Genomic DNA, 17,789 nt, shown 5'->3' on the forward strand with positions numbered 1-17,789 from the left:
ATTTAAATGAAGCCTGTTGACACTTGAATAAGAAACCAGACTCCTAAATAGGTCGATAATCCCTTACACAACCTCAAAATCCAAAAAGCTTTAAAAAGAAATTTCCATGTTTCATGTCAAAATTCAGGTGACACTAAAACTTGCCCTGAACTGATGTGAAGTTATATATAGCTTCCACTTCTTCCATTTGTGAATACCTTACTTTGCTCAGAAGTATCCATGTGTGTGATTCAGACTGCTGCACTAGGGGGCATTGTGTAACATAGAGGCAAACTAGTTCTTCCAAATCTCAAATATTCTCAATTCTATAAGTGGCCCAGCCTGGTGTTTCACAATCTTTTATCTAACCTTTTGTCCCTTTTTTGAGTTTGTTTCCTTCCTGTAGCCCCAGTCTTGTGCTGTAGCCCCCTAGGAATATCCTGGGGGCCCTGAGTGGACATATGATGGACAGTTAAGAAAACACTGATCATGCCAAAGGTTTAGGACCAAATATGGCCGTGAAAGCAATTTCATGACAATTTCCAAAAATGATCAGATCAGAGGTACTCAATCTGTGGGGTGGAAGGGGGAGTTGTTCGGGTTTCTGAGTTACACCCAGCGGTGCTCAGGTCTTACTCCTAACTCTCCCTCTGCTCAAGTGTCACTCCTGTTGGTGCTTGGGGAACCACATGTGGTGTTGGAGATCAAAATGGGGTGAGCCTCACATGAGGCAAGTGCCTTAACCCCTGCACTATCTCTCTGGCCAAAGTTTCAAAATTATTTTGAGGACAGTATAGAATTACATTTTAAAAAAACTAAGGAGGTGGGCAGGGGAGATAGTAGAGTGAAGGTAGGGCACTTGCCGTGCATGTGGCCAACCCTGGCTTTATCCCCAGCACCATATATGTCCCGAGTCCTGTCAGGAATAATCTCTGAGCATAATGCCAGGAGTAAGCCCTGAGTACTGCTGGGTATGCCCCTACACCCCCCAAATCAAGGAGGTAATTATCCTTATGTTACTTATATTGAAATATACAATTTTATTTATCAATTACCCCCCAAAATCAGGAGGTAACTGTCCTTATCAATATTACTTTATAAAAGGGTATGTTAAACATACATGGATGTCCTTAATTGACACAATTCACTAAAGTGAATAAATTGGTTTTCATCAAAAAATTCTAAGCAGTTCTAATTTTTCTAATATCACCACAAGGCTGGTGAAAGTTCACTTGGGAGACACACTGGTCTCATCAGAACCCAGCAAGCATAAAATTACTTTAGAAAGTCATTGAAAATACTGACACTAGGGCAATGGCAGGGTACCTGTCTCGGTGCCAGGGCCAGGTGGCTCTCCTGGCTGGGACCCCAGAGCTGCGCAGAGTGTGAGGTATCCAGCACAGAGACACAGCTGATATGTAACCCCTGGCAAGCACTGCAAACCTGAAGAGCCCGAGATGAGCACTGTGGCTGGAGTATAGGAGAGTACAATGAGATGTGCAACCCCTGTGAGCACAACCAGGTACGGATGCTCGGTCACAATAACAGCAACAGAGGGGGAAGAGAAAAGAACAAGCAGGCACGCAGGCTTGGTCCAAGGAGAATACTGAGATAGATGGTCTGAGATGGGGACCCCAAATCTGTTTTCATGTGGGGTGTTTTGGTGCGCAGCCATCATTTTGGAACTACTGCTCTAGTCTGCAGGAGCGAGCCTGACTTTCCTTCTCCTCTTCCAAATTCTCTGAAGCAGCAGCGCAAAAAAGCAAAACAGGAACGTTTCCAAGTAGGGAAGTCTAACCAAGCCACTTGTAATACCGGTTATTTGGTTATTTCTGCAACAGTCAATGCTGGACCAGCTGGTCAACTTGAAAAGTGAATCTGTCAACCGAGCAACAAAAGAAATCAGGTAGCAGACAAGTGAAAAGCAAAACAAAACAAAAAACTCCTCTATGGAAAGGTGTGGCATCAAAGTTTTTTTCAGTTTCCTTTCACTTCAGATTGAGGATTCTATATACCTAAATTCAGCACAGCCATCTTTGTCTTCAGCTTAAAAAAGAAAAAAAAAGGGTGCATAAGTGTGTATCTACTTTTTCATACTGACTCCTGGGTACAGCTCAGATGCCAGATTTGTGATACTGACCTTCAGTTTTCATCTTCAGAGGGATTACAGGAATTCCCAGTACTACATTAAAAATACAATGTTGGGGGTGGAAGGTAGAATGGGTAGGGCACATGCCCAATGCAGGTTCAATTCCCACAACCCATTTTTTCCCCTGAGCTCCACCAGCAGTGCAGAGCCAGGCGTGGGTCCCGAGGATAGCCAGGTGGGATCCAAAAACAAACAAAAAAATACAATGTCAAATCACTGAAACATCATGAAACATGAAACACTGAAGCATGCTTGGTGTTTTTACACAGAATACTATATCCCCCAACATTCCGTAAGTAAAATAATTCTAGTGATTTTTCTTTGGGGGAAGAGTTTTCTTATTCTCTTTTAAATTGGAAAACGGGGCCAGAGAGATTTGCTAGCATGCAGCCGACCTGGGTTCGATTACTGGTATCCCATATGGTCCCCTGAACACTGCCAGGAGTAATTCCTGAGTGCAGAATCAGGCATAACCCCTGAGCATCGCTGGGTATGGGCCCCAAAAGAAAAACAAAATAAAAAGAAGGAGGGGGAGGGGAAGGAAAATATCTAGGATCTTCATATGAGAACTCCAAACATGTTAGGAACTCACATAATAAAACATTAACTAATCAGAGAATATTAGATTTACAAGAAGATAAGTTGGGATTGCTTGCCACATTTTAAGATTGCAATCAAGAGGAAGTTGGGGTTTTTTCCCCACCTTTTTACACTTCCAAATTAAAAAGAGTTAAGCGGGAGTATCCCATTCTTCAATAGCTTCTAAACCCAGGCAAAGTTTTACTGTATTACATATTTCTTGCAGAAGAGTTAAAAGCAGAGTTGGGCTAGGCACACTTTGTGTATCTGCAGGGCTGCAAAAAGGAATAGTTACACCTATCCCTTCCGTACTAGAAGCAAAGCTCTTGTAAACCCTCAGAAGTGAATGCAGTAATTCCTCCTTTCACTAGCCTGAAAAGAACCCAGGCACCAAGCCACTACCAAACAAAAGCAAGCTCTTACTAGTTAACTGTATTCTACCCTACTTCTGTTTACATGAAAATGTCACTTCTGCTGAGATGCCTTTTGGGGTCTGGGGCCACACTTGGAAGTACCCAGAGGCTATTCCTGACTATGCTCAGGGGACCAAGTGCAGTGGGAGGGGGGGGTATCAAATGGTCAAACCTGGGTCTGCCACAAGCAAGGCAAGCACTTTTAACCCCTGTACTCTCTCTCTCAAGCCCAGAAATGATTACAAATTTAAAGGGCTGGCAGGAATAGAAGCTAAAGAGCATCTACTTTCAAAAGCAGACAAATCCCACTGCCTCAGAGCATAAAGAAACAAAGAGAGGGCTGAAGTGATAACACAGAGGGTAGAGCATTTGCCTTGCATGAAGCCTACCCGGGTTCGATTGCCAGCATCCCATATGGTCCCCTGAGCACTGCTAGGGGTAATTGCTGAGTGCAGAGCCAGGAGTAACCCCTGTGCATTGCCGGGTGTGACCCCAAAAGCAAAAAAAAAAAAAAAGAAAGAAACCAAGAGAGCCTTACAAAGATTTGTCTACAAGAGCTCAATATATTAAATGAAACCAAAAAACACAAAAGAAAACCACAAACCAAATTCCACACTACCACCAACTAAAATGAGAAAATTGTGAAAAACCCTTAAAATAAGGTTTAGTCTGGAAATGCAATGGTCTGAAATTAATAAATATTTAAGTTTAATCCTACTAACAGGCACAATAGAAAAAAATCTATCTAAGCAGCTCAATAATTACCACAAGTACTTAATAAAATACTTATTTTTCATAAAACTAATTTTTTAAATGCATAAAATCAAGCTTCTTAAATTATTAAGTTAAGTCACTTCTCTGTCCCAACCTTCGGTATTTTTCCACTAAAAAGATGCAAAAGGGCCAGGGATGTGACTCAGTGGTAGAGCACATACTTCATATGTGTGAGGCCCTTGGTTTGATCCCTGGTACTGCAAAAAAAAAAAAAAAAAAGACAAAGGCAGGATAGAGATATCAGGACCCATATGTAACTGTTATCCAATGCAATTTGTTAAGAAGACAAGAGGTGTTAACTTGGAAAGAAGATGACAATCATCTAGTCATCCCTGATTCTCTTTTGAGGTCACATCAAACAACACTGGGGCTTCTCTTGGCTTTGCACAGTGCTCAGGAGGTCACATGGTAGCAGGGATTGAACCTGGGCCTTATAAACACAAATCATGTGCTCGCCTTTTCAGTGATCTCTCTAGCTCTGCATTTATCTATCTCTACACGACATGCTCATAATGCTACTTAAAAAAAAAACAACCCAACTCAGACTCTACTGATTTATCTGGGAGATAAAAGATTTAATTCTCCCCTCTCCCTATTCCTAGTCCCCATTCTTTCTCTTCATGGAACTAGAAGGTAAATTTAGTCAGGTCAATAATTAGTTTCTCTGTTACTAGTATTATGTAAATGTTCTTCTCAAGTCAAGTCATTTGTAAATCATTATTTTTTTTTTTCATTCCAGCACGTTTTCTTTCTGCTGTACTTAATAATGGTCAGAGAGATAGTATGGAGGTTAAGGCATTTTCCTTGGATGTGGCCAACGCTGGTCCAATCCCCAGCTCATCAGCTGGATGTGGTCTAATTCCCCTACCCCTAATAAAAATAATGGTTCTTGTTGGTTTTCTATGTACTTATGTACTATGTACTCTCTTTGCATTCAAACATACACACGCATTCTGTTAATTTCATGACCTTGAAGAAATCTGAGTTCTCTAGTATGGCCCACTCTCAGTGGCTTCTCCCCACTTGGAAACCTGTCATCTAGGCCCTTTTTTTTTTCTTTTTGGGTCACAACCAACGATGCTCAGGGGTTACTCCTGGCTCTGCACTCAGGAATCACTCCTGGCGGTGCTCAGGGGATCATATGAGATGTTGGGGATCAAACCCGGGTTGGCTGCATGCAAGGCAGCCGCCCTACCCATTGTGCTACCACTCCGGACCCATCTAGGCTGTTCTTTCACCAACATGCTGGGCATTTCCTCTCCTCTGTTGCAACCTGTTTCTTAGCTCTAGTGTGATCTTGTCCACCCCCCGAAACTCCACCCGCCCCCCACCCCTATGGCTTCATCTTAGTAAGCACAACCTTTAATAGGTACATTTTAAAGGGTGTGCACATGAAGCAAAGTTTTTAGTTCTTGATCATGTGAATGTGTCTTTTTTAGGGGAGAATTCCCAGGTGGTGCTCAGATCCCTTCCCAGCAATTCAGGACAAAGGAGTTCAACGTGAGGAACAAAGAGAATGTGGTGCTGCTCAGGCCCTGGGGTTCCTGGAATTACCTGGGACCCCTTGGGCAGTGCTCAGTGGGTTCCAGGGCTTCACCTGGCATGAGACTTAACCTCTATATTTATCTCTCTGCCCCCTGAAAGTCTTCATTCTATCTTCATATCTGAGTATAGAATTCTTAGGCCTGGAGATATAGTCCAGTGGGTAGGGCACTTGCCTTGCACACGGACCTGGTTCAATCCCGGCATCCCCCAAGCATCCTTAGGCGTAATCCCTGAGAATACACTGTGACATTGTGTGTCCTTCCTCCCCTTCCAAAGGAATTCTTGGTGAGAAATTACTTTCCCTTCAGTTGTTATTATGGTTTTTCTTGGTGCACTCTCCCCACTCCTGCAGCTTTACTCAGGGGTCCCAAGGCTATTCCTAGGCACAGCTGGTCAACCAACTGTAAATTCGGTGCTTGGACCCTACAGTTCTGGGACCACTACGTGAGCACCATCACAGTCTGTCAGGCCCCTGCAGTGCTGGGGATTGAACTGGGGCCCTGATCCTTGTGCTAACCTCCCTGCTCTTCCCCTCAGATGTTTTTTGTTTTTTAGGCCATACCCAGTGGTGCTCCGGAGTTACTCCTGGCAGTGCTCAGAGACCATATGGGATGCCAGTGATAGAACCCAGGTAGGTTGCGTGCAAAGCAAGTGCCTTACCCACTGTCCTATCTTTTTGGTCCCATTTTTTATTTTTTTGGACCAAACCCTGGGAATTTTAGGGGCAACTCCCAGCTATGTGCCCAGGGGACCATGTGATGTGGGTGATCAAACCTAGGCCTCCTGCGTGCAAAGCAGTGCTCTCTGCACCCCCTTAGGTTTCAACCAGTCTTTCAGCTTTCAAAGTGGTTATCTGGAACATTATAAAAGCTTAAGAATGTGTCTTTATGTAGCTCTATTTTCATTTACTATGCTGGTATTGAAAATTCATGTAAGTTATTTTGAGGAATTTTATGCATTTTGAGAAATAGTTTTTTTGTGATGAGTGAAATCAATCTTAACAGAAAGACTGGTTACAAATAAAAATTACTTCTGCATAAGCAGACATTACTTACCAATTACTCCTGCATAAGCTAATATTACGTTTTATGTTAGGAAACATAAAAAAATAACCTAATTTATAATTTCACAAAATTATAAATTCTTGGGAAAAAATAAAAGTATAGAACACAAAGCAACTTATTGTCATGTACCTAAAATGACTCAAATAAATGAATACATGGTATAATGTTTACTCTTCATACAAATCTATAGATTCAGTTAAATTCCAAAAGAATCTCCAAGAATTTTCTGAAAATTTGGAGAGTAGTCTCTAATTTCCTATCCATTCACATAGCTGCAAAAAATGTCAAGAATTTTTTTTTTATAGAATGAAGAGGAATCAACAATTAAGTGTATAGAATGAGCATAAATATAACAGCAGAATAGAGAGCCCAGATATTGGAATCTGGTTTGTTTCAAAAGCTGCATTTCAAATAGTGAAGGATGGGTCACTGGAAAACTAACTAACTACTCAAACCTGGGACGAGAGGGCAAACAACTGGCTTGGTACTTTCACATAAAAACAACTGGGCTGGGGGCTGGAGTGATAGCACAGCGGGTAGGCGTTTGCCTTGCACGCGAGCGACCTGGGTTTGAATCCCAGCATCCCATATGGTCCCCTGAGCACCGCCAGGGGTGATTCCTGAGTGCAGAGCCAGGAGTCACCCCTGTGCATCGCCGGGTGTGACCCAAAAAGCAAATTAAAAAAAAAAAAAACTGGGCTGGTTTACTTTCACACAAAAGTTATGAAACACAGACTGGGGTTTAGAATATGTAAAAAAGGGGGCGGGGTGATTTAGGATTAACTGAGTCTGAAAGTGGCTGCCTCGCAAGTGTGAGGGAGGCTGCAATTGCATCCCTGGCACAGGCCCAAGGCCGGCTCCATGGCTCTGCTGTCTAGGTCCTGGTGCCACGACAAACTCTGAGAGCCCCAGCTGAGGTGAAAGCTCATAAAGGTTGAACCATGCTAGAATGTGTGAGGTCCTGGCACTAGTTGGCCTCACAGCACCCAGGAGGGCGTCCCTGGCTCTTGGGCCCAACAGTTACCAGTGGATGTGGTCCTGTTTTTTTGTCTGTTTTTTTTTGCTTTTTGGGTCACACCCAGCGATGCTCAGGGGTTACTCCTGGCTCTGCATTCAGGAATTACTCCTGGCGGTATTTGGGGGACCATATAGGATGCAAACCCCCTACCCACTGTACTATTGCTCCGGCCCAGGTTTTTTTTTTTTTCTTTAAAGATGAAAATGTGCAGTATCTAGCTCACTCACCACCAGGTGTGTGATATCCTTCCTCCAAGAGTGAACTAAAGCATGGTCCTGGTTATTACGAATCAAAGGCAAGCGAAAGTGGGACAATATTTTTTTAAAAATTTAATGTTTTTAACCTTATTTAACCTTGGGAGGGAGGAAAGTCTTAAGGACCAAAGTAAAAAGAAAAAAAAAGGATCTGAATTTGAATATAGTACAAACAAGCAAAAATGCTTCTGCTTAGCAAAACAAACAAACAAAAAAACTTATGAGGGAGAATCGGAGAAAAGTGGTCAAAAGGCACAAACTCGTTATAAATCTGTACTGGAGATATAACATACAATGTGATACTTATAGCTAACACTGCTGTAAAGTATATGGGAAAGCTGTTGAGTAAATCTCATCACAAGGAGAAAATATTTTTTGTTTTCCTTTCTCTTTTTATTGTATCTAACTGAGAAGATGGAAGCTGACTGAACCTACTGTGGTAATTATTTTACAACAGGCAAATCAAACCCTCACCCTGAATGCTTTAAATTTATACAATGACATGTACTGCAAATACATGGTGTATAATATACAATGATGTAAAACATACAAATGTCAATTCTCTCTTAATAAAGGGGGAGGGGAGCCAAGACAACATAAAGTTAAAAGAAAAAGTAAAAAAAAAAAAGTACTGCAGAAATAACTTTCTGAGGAAAGTATTTGCAACATCAATACTAGTTACAAAGTTTAAATCATTAGCCTACTGGGGCCAGAGTACTAGTGCTGGTAGGGCATTTGCTTTGCACTTGGCTGACTAACCCCGTCCAATCCCTGGTATCCCATATGGTCCCTTGAGCACCACCAGAAGTAATTCCTGAGTGCAGAGCCAGAAGCAACCCCTGAGAACTGCGGGGTGTGGCCCCGAAAGCAAAATAAATAAAGAAATCATTAGCCTATAAAGAAATCTTTAAAATTAAAATATAAAAAAGAAATATTTTGATAGAAAATGGGCAGCAGAGAAAAAGGCAATCACACAAGTATAAAATGGCCAATGAGTATAGGGGGTTGGGGTGCAAGCAAAGCTCAATCCCTGATACGACAAAGTGGGCTTGGAGGTACTCACTGCTAAGCTGAGTGCTGAAATCAACTGGCCTGGCTGGCTAAGTATCACTGGAAATGGCCCGCCAGCACCTTGGGTGACTCCCCCTGCCCCAAAATGGACAAAGTGCTTTCTCAAAGTTCACTGAAGTGCATGGGCAGGAAGTTCACCATGGACAATGGTTAATAATACACATACACTTATTAAAATGTAAGAAAGGGCCAGGGAATGGCCTTCAAAACATGTGGGGGACTTCAGTTTGATTCCTGGCACCCCGATGGCTCCCCAAGCACCTCCAAGAATCATCCCTGAGTGTAGAACCAGGAGTGAGCCCTCAATGTTAGGTGTGGCAAAGCAAAAACAAAAACAAAAAACCCCTACAGTTTCCTTTAAAACAGGGAGCAATGTTATTTTCATTTTTATATATTTAAATATCTTCTATGTGTGGCACATGCAGACTAATGAGTTTGAATCCCTGCTTCTTGAGGCAGGCCTATGCTCTTCTTAGCTGTGCACTGGACAAAGCTGCCCTACTTTCATGGTACCGAGCAGTGCTGGGAGCAGGGGTACCATTCAGTGCTCAGGATGAAACTCCAGCCTCCTGCATGCAGAGCACATGTACTAGTCCTTCGAGCTATCTCCCACCTTCATTGCTTTTTAAAAGTCCTCTGGTGGCAACACAGAAAACAGGAAGCTTTAAAAATATGAATATGGGGGGCTGGAGCGATAGCACAGCGGGTAGGGCATTTGCCTTGCACGCGGCCGACCCGGGTTCGATCCCCGGCATCCCATATGGTCCCCCAAGCATCGCCAGGAGTAATTCCTGAGTGCAAAGCCAGGAGTAACCCCTGAGCATCGCTGGGTGTGACCCAAAAAGAAAAAAAAATTAAAAAAAAATATGAATATGGGGGCTGGAGCAATAGCACAGCAGGTAGAGCGTTTGCCTTGCACGCGGCCGACCTGGGTTCAATTCCCAGCATCTCATATGGTCCCCGAGCACCACCAGGGGTAATTCCTGAGTGCATGAGCTAGGAGTAACCCCTGTGCATCACCGGGTGTGACCCAAAAAAGCAAAAAGAATATATAAAAATGTATATATGTATACTTACAACAGGAAATGTGTATGCAAAAAATACAAATAATACAAAAAAGAAAACAGCTACTAAAGCAAAAGCATGGCTGTTCAGAAATGTTTTTTTTACACTTTTTACTTTGACAAGTATTTTAGCACTAAAATAAAATTGGCTGCCAACTCCTTCCTGGTGCCAAAAGACACTTCTTGCCTTACCACAGTCAGGTGTGCTGGAGCATCACAAAAAAATGGTGCAAGCACAGATAAGAAAATATGTGTTCTAACCAAGAAGCAAGAGCTCTGGTTAAGCACAAATATGAGCACCACAGTGACAGCGTGAGCACCACCAACTCTAACAGTGTACCTCAACTAAGAGTCTGACCCGCCCAAAAAGCACAGGAGTAAGCACAATGCAAAGACCTGGAGAGCACTGAGGTCAAGTGTGCAGAAACTATTACCTGATGTGTGATCTGCAGTGGATATCACAGCTAAAAATGTACAAGCAATACAGTGATGTGTGTCCAACGCCTGGGCATCAGAACATCAAAAACAAGAAAGTGGCAGAGTCAGGAAAAGAAATAAAGTACATAAAAACCATAATAAATACTGCCAAGTTATTTCTATAAGATTTTGAAATCACAAGAACTGAGGGACAATATACAGAGCTGAAGCAATTTCCCACTCAAGTTGATATTAAGCCCTTACCATCAAAAGTGGTATGTATTTGCCTCTTCTGTGCAACCCACGTGGGTCTACCATATCACTATCTTAGAAATAAGTAAACAGACTTAAAAACCAAGTATTTGAACAAAGCAGGGCACCAAGTCAGGAATCAATGGCCAGGTTGGCTTAGTTGTTCTATCCTGATAGTTACATGGGCTAATGGCTTCAAATTTAATTCATAAAAAAACAGAGGTTTACACAAGTCAAGGAGACTCGAAAGTGTTTAGGGGCTGGAGCAATAGCACAGAGGGTAGGGCTTTTGCCTTGCATGCGGCCGACCCAGGTTCGATTCCCAGCATCCCATAGGGTCCCCCGAGCACCGCCAGGAGTAATTCCTGACTGCAGAGCCAGGAGTGATCCCTGAGCATTGCTGGGTGTGACCCAAAAAGAAAAAAAAAAAGTCTTTATACACAGGCTAGAACAGAAATGTTCTAGAAGTTTAGTATGCTAAGTTATATGAGTAAGAGAAGGCCTACCAGGTTTCAATGAACCAAATTAATTTATAATTCCTGGGGGCTGGAGCTACAGTACAATGGGTAGGGCTGTACGCAGCCAACCCGGGTTCAATCCTCAGCAACCCATATGGTCTTTCAAGCACCGCCAGGAGTAATTCCTGAGCACAGAGCCAGGAGTAACCCTTGAGCACCACCAGGTGTGACCCAAAAAGAAAAAAAAAGTTTATAATTCCTGCCTGGATCTCTCCCCAGATCTCCAGACTATTAGTTATCTGTCCCTTTAACTTAAATATAAAATTCCTAAGAGCAGGGTTTAATCTTTGTTCACGACAGTCTAAAACAGAGACTGACATTAAGTACTTAACAAATAATCTCGGGGGGCGGGTTGAAGAGGTGGTCAGGCCACACCTGGCAGTGACAGTGATCACAGACTGTGTCCAGAAATGCTCCCTGCTTGTGTTTAGGGGACAGAAACATGGTGCTAGGGACCAAACCATGGTGGTAGGGCTCAAACTGGGGTCAGAGCGTGCAAGGCTAGCACCTTACATCCTATACGCTATCTCCAAAAGCTGACTTCTGGATTATCTAATACGGAAAGTTTTGCTGCAAAGCTGGGGATCAAACCCAGGGTCTCACACACACAAGGCAAATCCTCTATCTCTGACACACATCCCCAGTCATAATGTATTTTTTTTTATACAAACGGGAGTATTTTTTTTTTCTTGCAATGATGGGGTACTCAAGGCTTCACACATGCAAGCATGTGAGAAAATTCTATTTCTTCACAAACTAAAGGAAAACTCTGGGGGAGGGGTAACCAAAAAATTGATTTCTGTCATCCCCATCATTTGTGGATTCTCTACTTGGGAATTCGCCGAACTTGGTAACATTTATTTCTAAATTCAAAATCTACACTGGTGGTGCTTTCTGAGTCATTCACAGACATGCGCAAAGCAGCAAAAACAGTTTAGTCGTGCCTCAAGCACTTTCCAGGGAACACAGACCAACACTCCGCCTTCAGGTTTCAGCTCTCAGAGACAAGAAAAGGACACAGACGGTAGGGGGCAGTGCAGGGTAGTGCAAGAGGCTCTGGGGTCAGCAGGACAGGGTTTGAATCCCAGGCCAGGCCAGTGTTAGCCTCAAGGCAAGTCGTTAAAAAAAAAGTCTGAGTCACATTTTCTCTTTTTTAAAATAAAGACAATGAAATCTATTAAAAATGAATTGTATTTGGGATTAACGATTATAATCTGTGTGAAATGCGCACTTATTTCCAGTGCAAAGAACAGTTCTGTTGGGAGATTTAGTGTTTAAGGTAACATACCATTCCTACTGTGCATAAGAAACAAGTATCAACAAAAAACAAACAAACAAACAAAAAAACCTACAAAGGGGGCTGGAGCAATAGCACAGCGGGTAGGGCATTTGCCTTGAACACTGCAGACCTGGGTTTGATTCCCAGCATCCCATATGGTCCCCTGAGCACCGACAGGAGTAACTCCTGAGTGCAAAGCCAGGAGGTAACCCCTGTGCATTGCCGGGTGTGACCCAAAAAGCAAAAAAAAAAAAAAGAAGAAGAAGAAGAAGAAGAAGAAGAAGAAGAAGAAGAAACAACTATCATTATGCGTAATAAAATCATAGAAAAGAGAGGTTACCAGAGAGAGTAGGGAGGGAGGGAGGAATGAGTGAAAGAGATCTTTTTTGGGTGGTAGGACTGTCTTGGAACTTTGATGAAGGGAATGGTGGCAGTTACACAAATATTAGAGGTGTGTGTGACAGCAAACCCTTGACATTCCATAATATTGTAAACAATAATAAAAAAAAAAGTAAAACAATGTAAAGATGCAGAAAACAATTACCTGAAAGGAGTGGTGGGTAGTGGCAGGTCTCAAGGTTTTTAATTAGGATCTAATCAAGGACTTAAGGCTCAGGAAAGGCTTGAAGGAGAGAGAATACTTCTGAGAGGTGTGTGAAACAGATGGGTTTAAAAATGGCATTTCAGAAGGTCTAGAGTAGATGAGACTAGAATGTGCTCTCATAGAGCTCTGGGCCCTGTACAGGCCCTATATTACAAAACCTTCTGCATTTGATTCCTGGCTTGTAGAACTGCTCCTTCTATTAAACTGTGATGTCCTTAAATCAAAAGGTCTAGCCAGAATCATAGCTATAGTCCTTTAAATGTGCAAACAATTATTAAGTGTTAATACACCTGTAAAAGACTGTACAAAATAGCTTTGAGCTTCAGCTTCATACCAATTTAAGACAGTGACCAAGTCACAGACTTGCAATTTGTCTAGGACAGTTTTGTCTTTGATAACTGCATGAGGTAGGGGTGGGGAGGACAGATTCTTTTTCTTGTTCTGGATAACTGGGAATTTGTTAGAATGCTATGATTTATTAACAGGGCTCAAACATATGGTCCAGTTAGAGGCAATGCTGCCTCCTCAGTAACGGTTTGTTTTAATTCACTCTACTTTTCTAAATATGAGATATTTTTAAATTAATAAAACAAGAAAACATTGATATATATGTTAAAAATACAATTCGGGGAAAACAATTTTTTTCTCACAAAAGTTCGCAAAATTCGGGTCAAAACATGATGCTAGGAGAGATGAGACAGGAGGAGACTAGAATGGGGAGTTTAGAGAGACTGGAAACGGCAACCGATCAATCAAAAAAAAAATGATGCTAAATTTACCAGTGACATTTCACCACTAAAAACTAGGAAAAACAATTCCAATTTATATAATCTCCTGCAACTTAAACACTTTCAGAATTTAAAGGTTTTTATGTCTGTACTTCCCCTAGTCTGTACTCATACACAGTACAAAAAAGAGCGCAATTGCAGTATTTCAATTTCCTCCACCAGGTGCAATTGCAGTACTTCAATTTCCTCCACCCCTTACTGTCCAATATCTAAATTAGTATTTTCACAACTCTTCAAAATCTCAATCAAAACTAGGTGTGGTGAGTTACCTACTCCCACCCTAAAATTCTTAGCATAATTTCATTTAGCTGATGATAGTTTGCTTTATCTGGAAACATATGGTTAAAACCAACACTACTGAAATCCAAGCTGATTTCAATTCTCTCTAAAGGAGGAATAGAGAATGCTGTTTTAAAACAGATCCAATACCATCCACAGGCCAGGTATAACCAAACCGCATTGTGCCGAATAAAAAACATATATATAGGACATGCATTTTAAGACAAACTTGGGGGCAGGGGCAAGGCCCTTTGGCTGCAAACTCTCTGCGAACCCAGTTATTTATCCAATTCAATCTACTTTAAAAAGCAAAAAACACATTTCAATTGCTTACGCCGGCAAACTCTTCTCACCTGCGTTTCCAGAAACAATCACCCACAACAGCGGTATTTGGACAAAGACCCTAAGAGAGGAGATGGTGACTAAATGCCCTTTTAAAGAAAACAAGGGCGGTTTATCATCAACAAAACCGATTAAAGTTCTCAACCTTGTAAAGCTCTCCGTCTGTATTCACCTTCCAGCAGCCTGGAGGGAGCAAGCGGAAAATATTTGTTTCCCTGAGCGATGAGGACAAAACCTGGCGAGTGGGATGCACGGGGGTGGCGGGTGGGGGCGTACAGGGCTCACTCGAGGAAAGGGAGAAGTGGCCAGGGGGAGGACAGGGACAAGGTCCTAGAATCAAATCCGGCACCGGAACGCGAGCGCTGGAGTAAAGCGGCAGGTGGAAGGGACAGAAGAAACGCACCGAAACGCAGGGGCCCGCGAGTGGGGGAGGGGCGAAAATGCGCAACTCCGGGTCCTCCCCGCTGGGGGGCGGGGGGCGCGCACGGCCGGCCCGGGCGCCCCGCACCGCGGCACCCGGGGAGATGGGGACTCGGCAGCCAGGTGTTGTAGCCCGAGTATCAGAAGGGGGAGAGGGAGGTTTAGGGAAGTTGGGGGGAAGCAGGCAGGGGAGGAACAGCGATCGAGACCCCCCCAAAAGAGCCCACGAGGGTGACACCAGCGGATGCCCCATCTCGCGAAAGCCCGCGACGTGGGGCTCCCGGGCTCAGCTCTCCCTACAGCAGCCCGGACAGGCGCGCGCCGCCCCTCCGAGCCCAGACGCCCAAGAGAGGCGCACGGCGCCCCCGGAGCCAGAGGAGCGGCGCTTCGCGCGGGTCCCCCCTTCCCCGGCAGCCGGGACGCCCGAGCCCACCTGGGATAACCAGAAGTCCTTCTTCCTCCACACCGTACTCCGCCACTTCTCCGAAAGCCTCCGCCGCGAAGGTCGTCGCCGTTGCCAGAACAGTCGGCCTCTAGCACCAAAGCGTGAGCCACCGCAATAGAGGAGCGCCGCTACCACTCGCCAGGTTACCTCTTACAGCACACTGGCGCCTCACCCCGCCCCCGAGCCCATGCTATTGGTTGTTGGGCTCCGCCCCGTTCGTTCATTGGGCTGGAGAGGATGCCACTCAGGCACCTACAAGGGCATGTATGGTGATCATTGGTCTACAGCTGAGGCGGTTCCCGCCCGCTCCTTCAGAAGTCCCAGCTTCTGATTGGTATTGATGTCTGTCTTTTTTTGCTTTCTCGGCTGGCGCGCCTCTCAGCGGGACACACAGGTTCTGATTGGCTGAAAGGACGCCACGAAGGTCTTGGATAGGCATAGGGCCAAGGATGCGATCGGTCCCCACGTGGGGGAGGAGCACAAGGCTCAGTACCTCTTGGGTTTGTTTACACAGGCTTTGGCTCCTGCTTCCTTCCATTGGTGGAGTTAGCAGCCACTCCCTTTGGGCCGCGCTACTCTGTCTAGCGAGGAGGGGCGCAGACGCGGGACTCAGTGGGATTTCCCCTGCTGTCAATTACCGAGGGAAGTGGGCTGAGCACTGCAGGCTAGCGCCTGGTACTGCGCTGCCTTGCGGAAAATTGGCAAGTTGGGGCGCTTGGAGGGCCTGGATAGAAGATGAGGGACTCTTCCACACATTTAGAAACAAACCTAACTTCTTGGATGATTAGAATAAATAAAATCCATTTTCCCGTTGGATTTAGAGTGTCCTGAATGTTACTTTCAGGAAGTGGGAATTTCTTTATGAAAGTCTTTGTAGTCTTTGCTTCTTCCCGACTCCGAATTCAACGCTATATATAACATGAAGTAAAGGTTTAATATGTGACTGCATAAATGATATAAATGAAGACTAGTGCAATAAACAGTCTAAATAATAAATAATATGTTACTATATAATCTAGTAAATATAAGTGAATAATCCATATATTCAACATATATTACTGAGAATATGTTATGATTTTTCAGGTTCTGATTTAAGCTGTGGGTTTATGATATGAATAAGATAATGAAGATACCATAGCCCTTATTTTCTGGTGAAGGAAACTAACAGTAAACAAGTAATAATAAAAACATCATGTTGCCTTAAGTGCTAAAAGTGAAAATAAAACAGTTCAGTAATCAATGAAGATGGTTTTTCAGGGAAAAATGCACAAGGAGCATAACCAAAATCTGAATAATTCAGAGAAGGAAGTGGGGCTGCTGAACAAAATTTACTACATGAAACTTTCAGGATCACTTGTCTCTTCATGTACTTCTGACCTATTATTTATTAGGTACAAATTAAGAATAAACTATTCTGATATTTAACTTACCGGAAGAAATTATTATTTCTGTGGGGGGGGAAGTGGGTTGGGGGCCACACCTTGTGGTGCTCAGGGCTCACTCCTGGTGGTGGTGGGGGACAAAACGCTGTGCCAGGTATCAAAACTGGGTCAGCGGAATACAAGGCAAGCACCTTAATCTACTGTCTCCGCAGTCACTGAATAAATAATTTAAATGAATTCTACTAGAAAAATTCATTTCTCTTTGAAAAGAAAATCTTTCTCCAAGGTAACTCCTTTATACTGTCCACTGCTTCTTTTCCTAAATTGGAGTTCAGGTAGATAGCTTTGAAGAAGAGAGCCTTTAGGTCCATCTTGAATCTTGGCATAATAAGAAATAATCTTCAGGGGCTGGAGTGATAGCACAATGGGTAGGACATTTGCCTTGCACGCGGCCAACCCGGGTTGATTCCCAGCATCTCATATGGTCCCCTGAGCACCACTAGGGGTAATTCCTGAGTGCAGAGCCCGGTGTGGTGACCCCTGTGCATTGCCGGGTGTGACCCAAAAAGCAAAAGAAAAAAAAAAAAAGAATCTTCAAGGATTAAATTTATTGCCAGGATAGCGATGGGATAGGGGAAAGGGTTGATGGGTTCCTATTGTCTCCCTCCATTTTACCAATCCTCTTATAATTTTATAATGAGATGTCACTAATAATAAAAAGAGAACCTTAAGATCAGGAAAAAGATACAATCAGGAAGGAGGTGATGAGAACCACAGCAAATTGCTTCAAAAACAACTATGAAAGCCAAAAGACAGTCAAGGATGGACATAGCTTCCTGGTAGTGGCATGCAAACTAGCTAGGAGTCCAAAGGGAAATATATATTTTACATATATATACATATATATAACACAAAACCTTAAAATTTTAGGAGATGATGTCACTGGGAGAGATTCTCTATTCTTCCCTGCATCTCCTGCTGTCCTTTGAATAAAGATTAACCTTGAGACAAATCTCTTCTATTTCATTTAGGTAAAAATTACACTTAACAGCAGAACTTTTTAAAAAAATTATTAACAGGATCAGGAGAGATAGCTCAAAGGACAGGAACACATGTTTGTATGCAGAAGGCCCAGGGTCATGCCCCAGCATGC

At 43.3% G+C, this 17,789-nt stretch overlaps 1 protein-coding gene across 1 annotated transcript in view; it reads right to left on the reverse strand.

The window, feature by feature from the left end:
• PAIP2B (poly(A) binding protein interacting protein 2B) overlaps positions 1 to 15,414 on the reverse strand; it is a 38,353-nt gene extending 22,939 nt beyond the window's left edge. The window contains exon 1 of the mRNA XM_055120901.1: positions 15,243 to 15,414. The gene's annotated coding sequence lies outside the window, so the exon portion shown is untranslated. The remainder of the gene's footprint in view (positions 1 to 15,242) is intronic.
• Between the last annotated feature and the right edge of the window lie 2,375 nt (positions 15,415 to 17,789).

Source organism: Sorex araneus, chromosome X, assembly GCF_027595985.1.
Source record: "Sorex araneus isolate mSorAra2 chromosome X, mSorAra2.pri, whole genome shotgun sequence".
Lineage (NCBI taxonomy): Eukaryota > Metazoa > Chordata > Mammalia > Eulipotyphla > Soricidae > Sorex > Sorex araneus.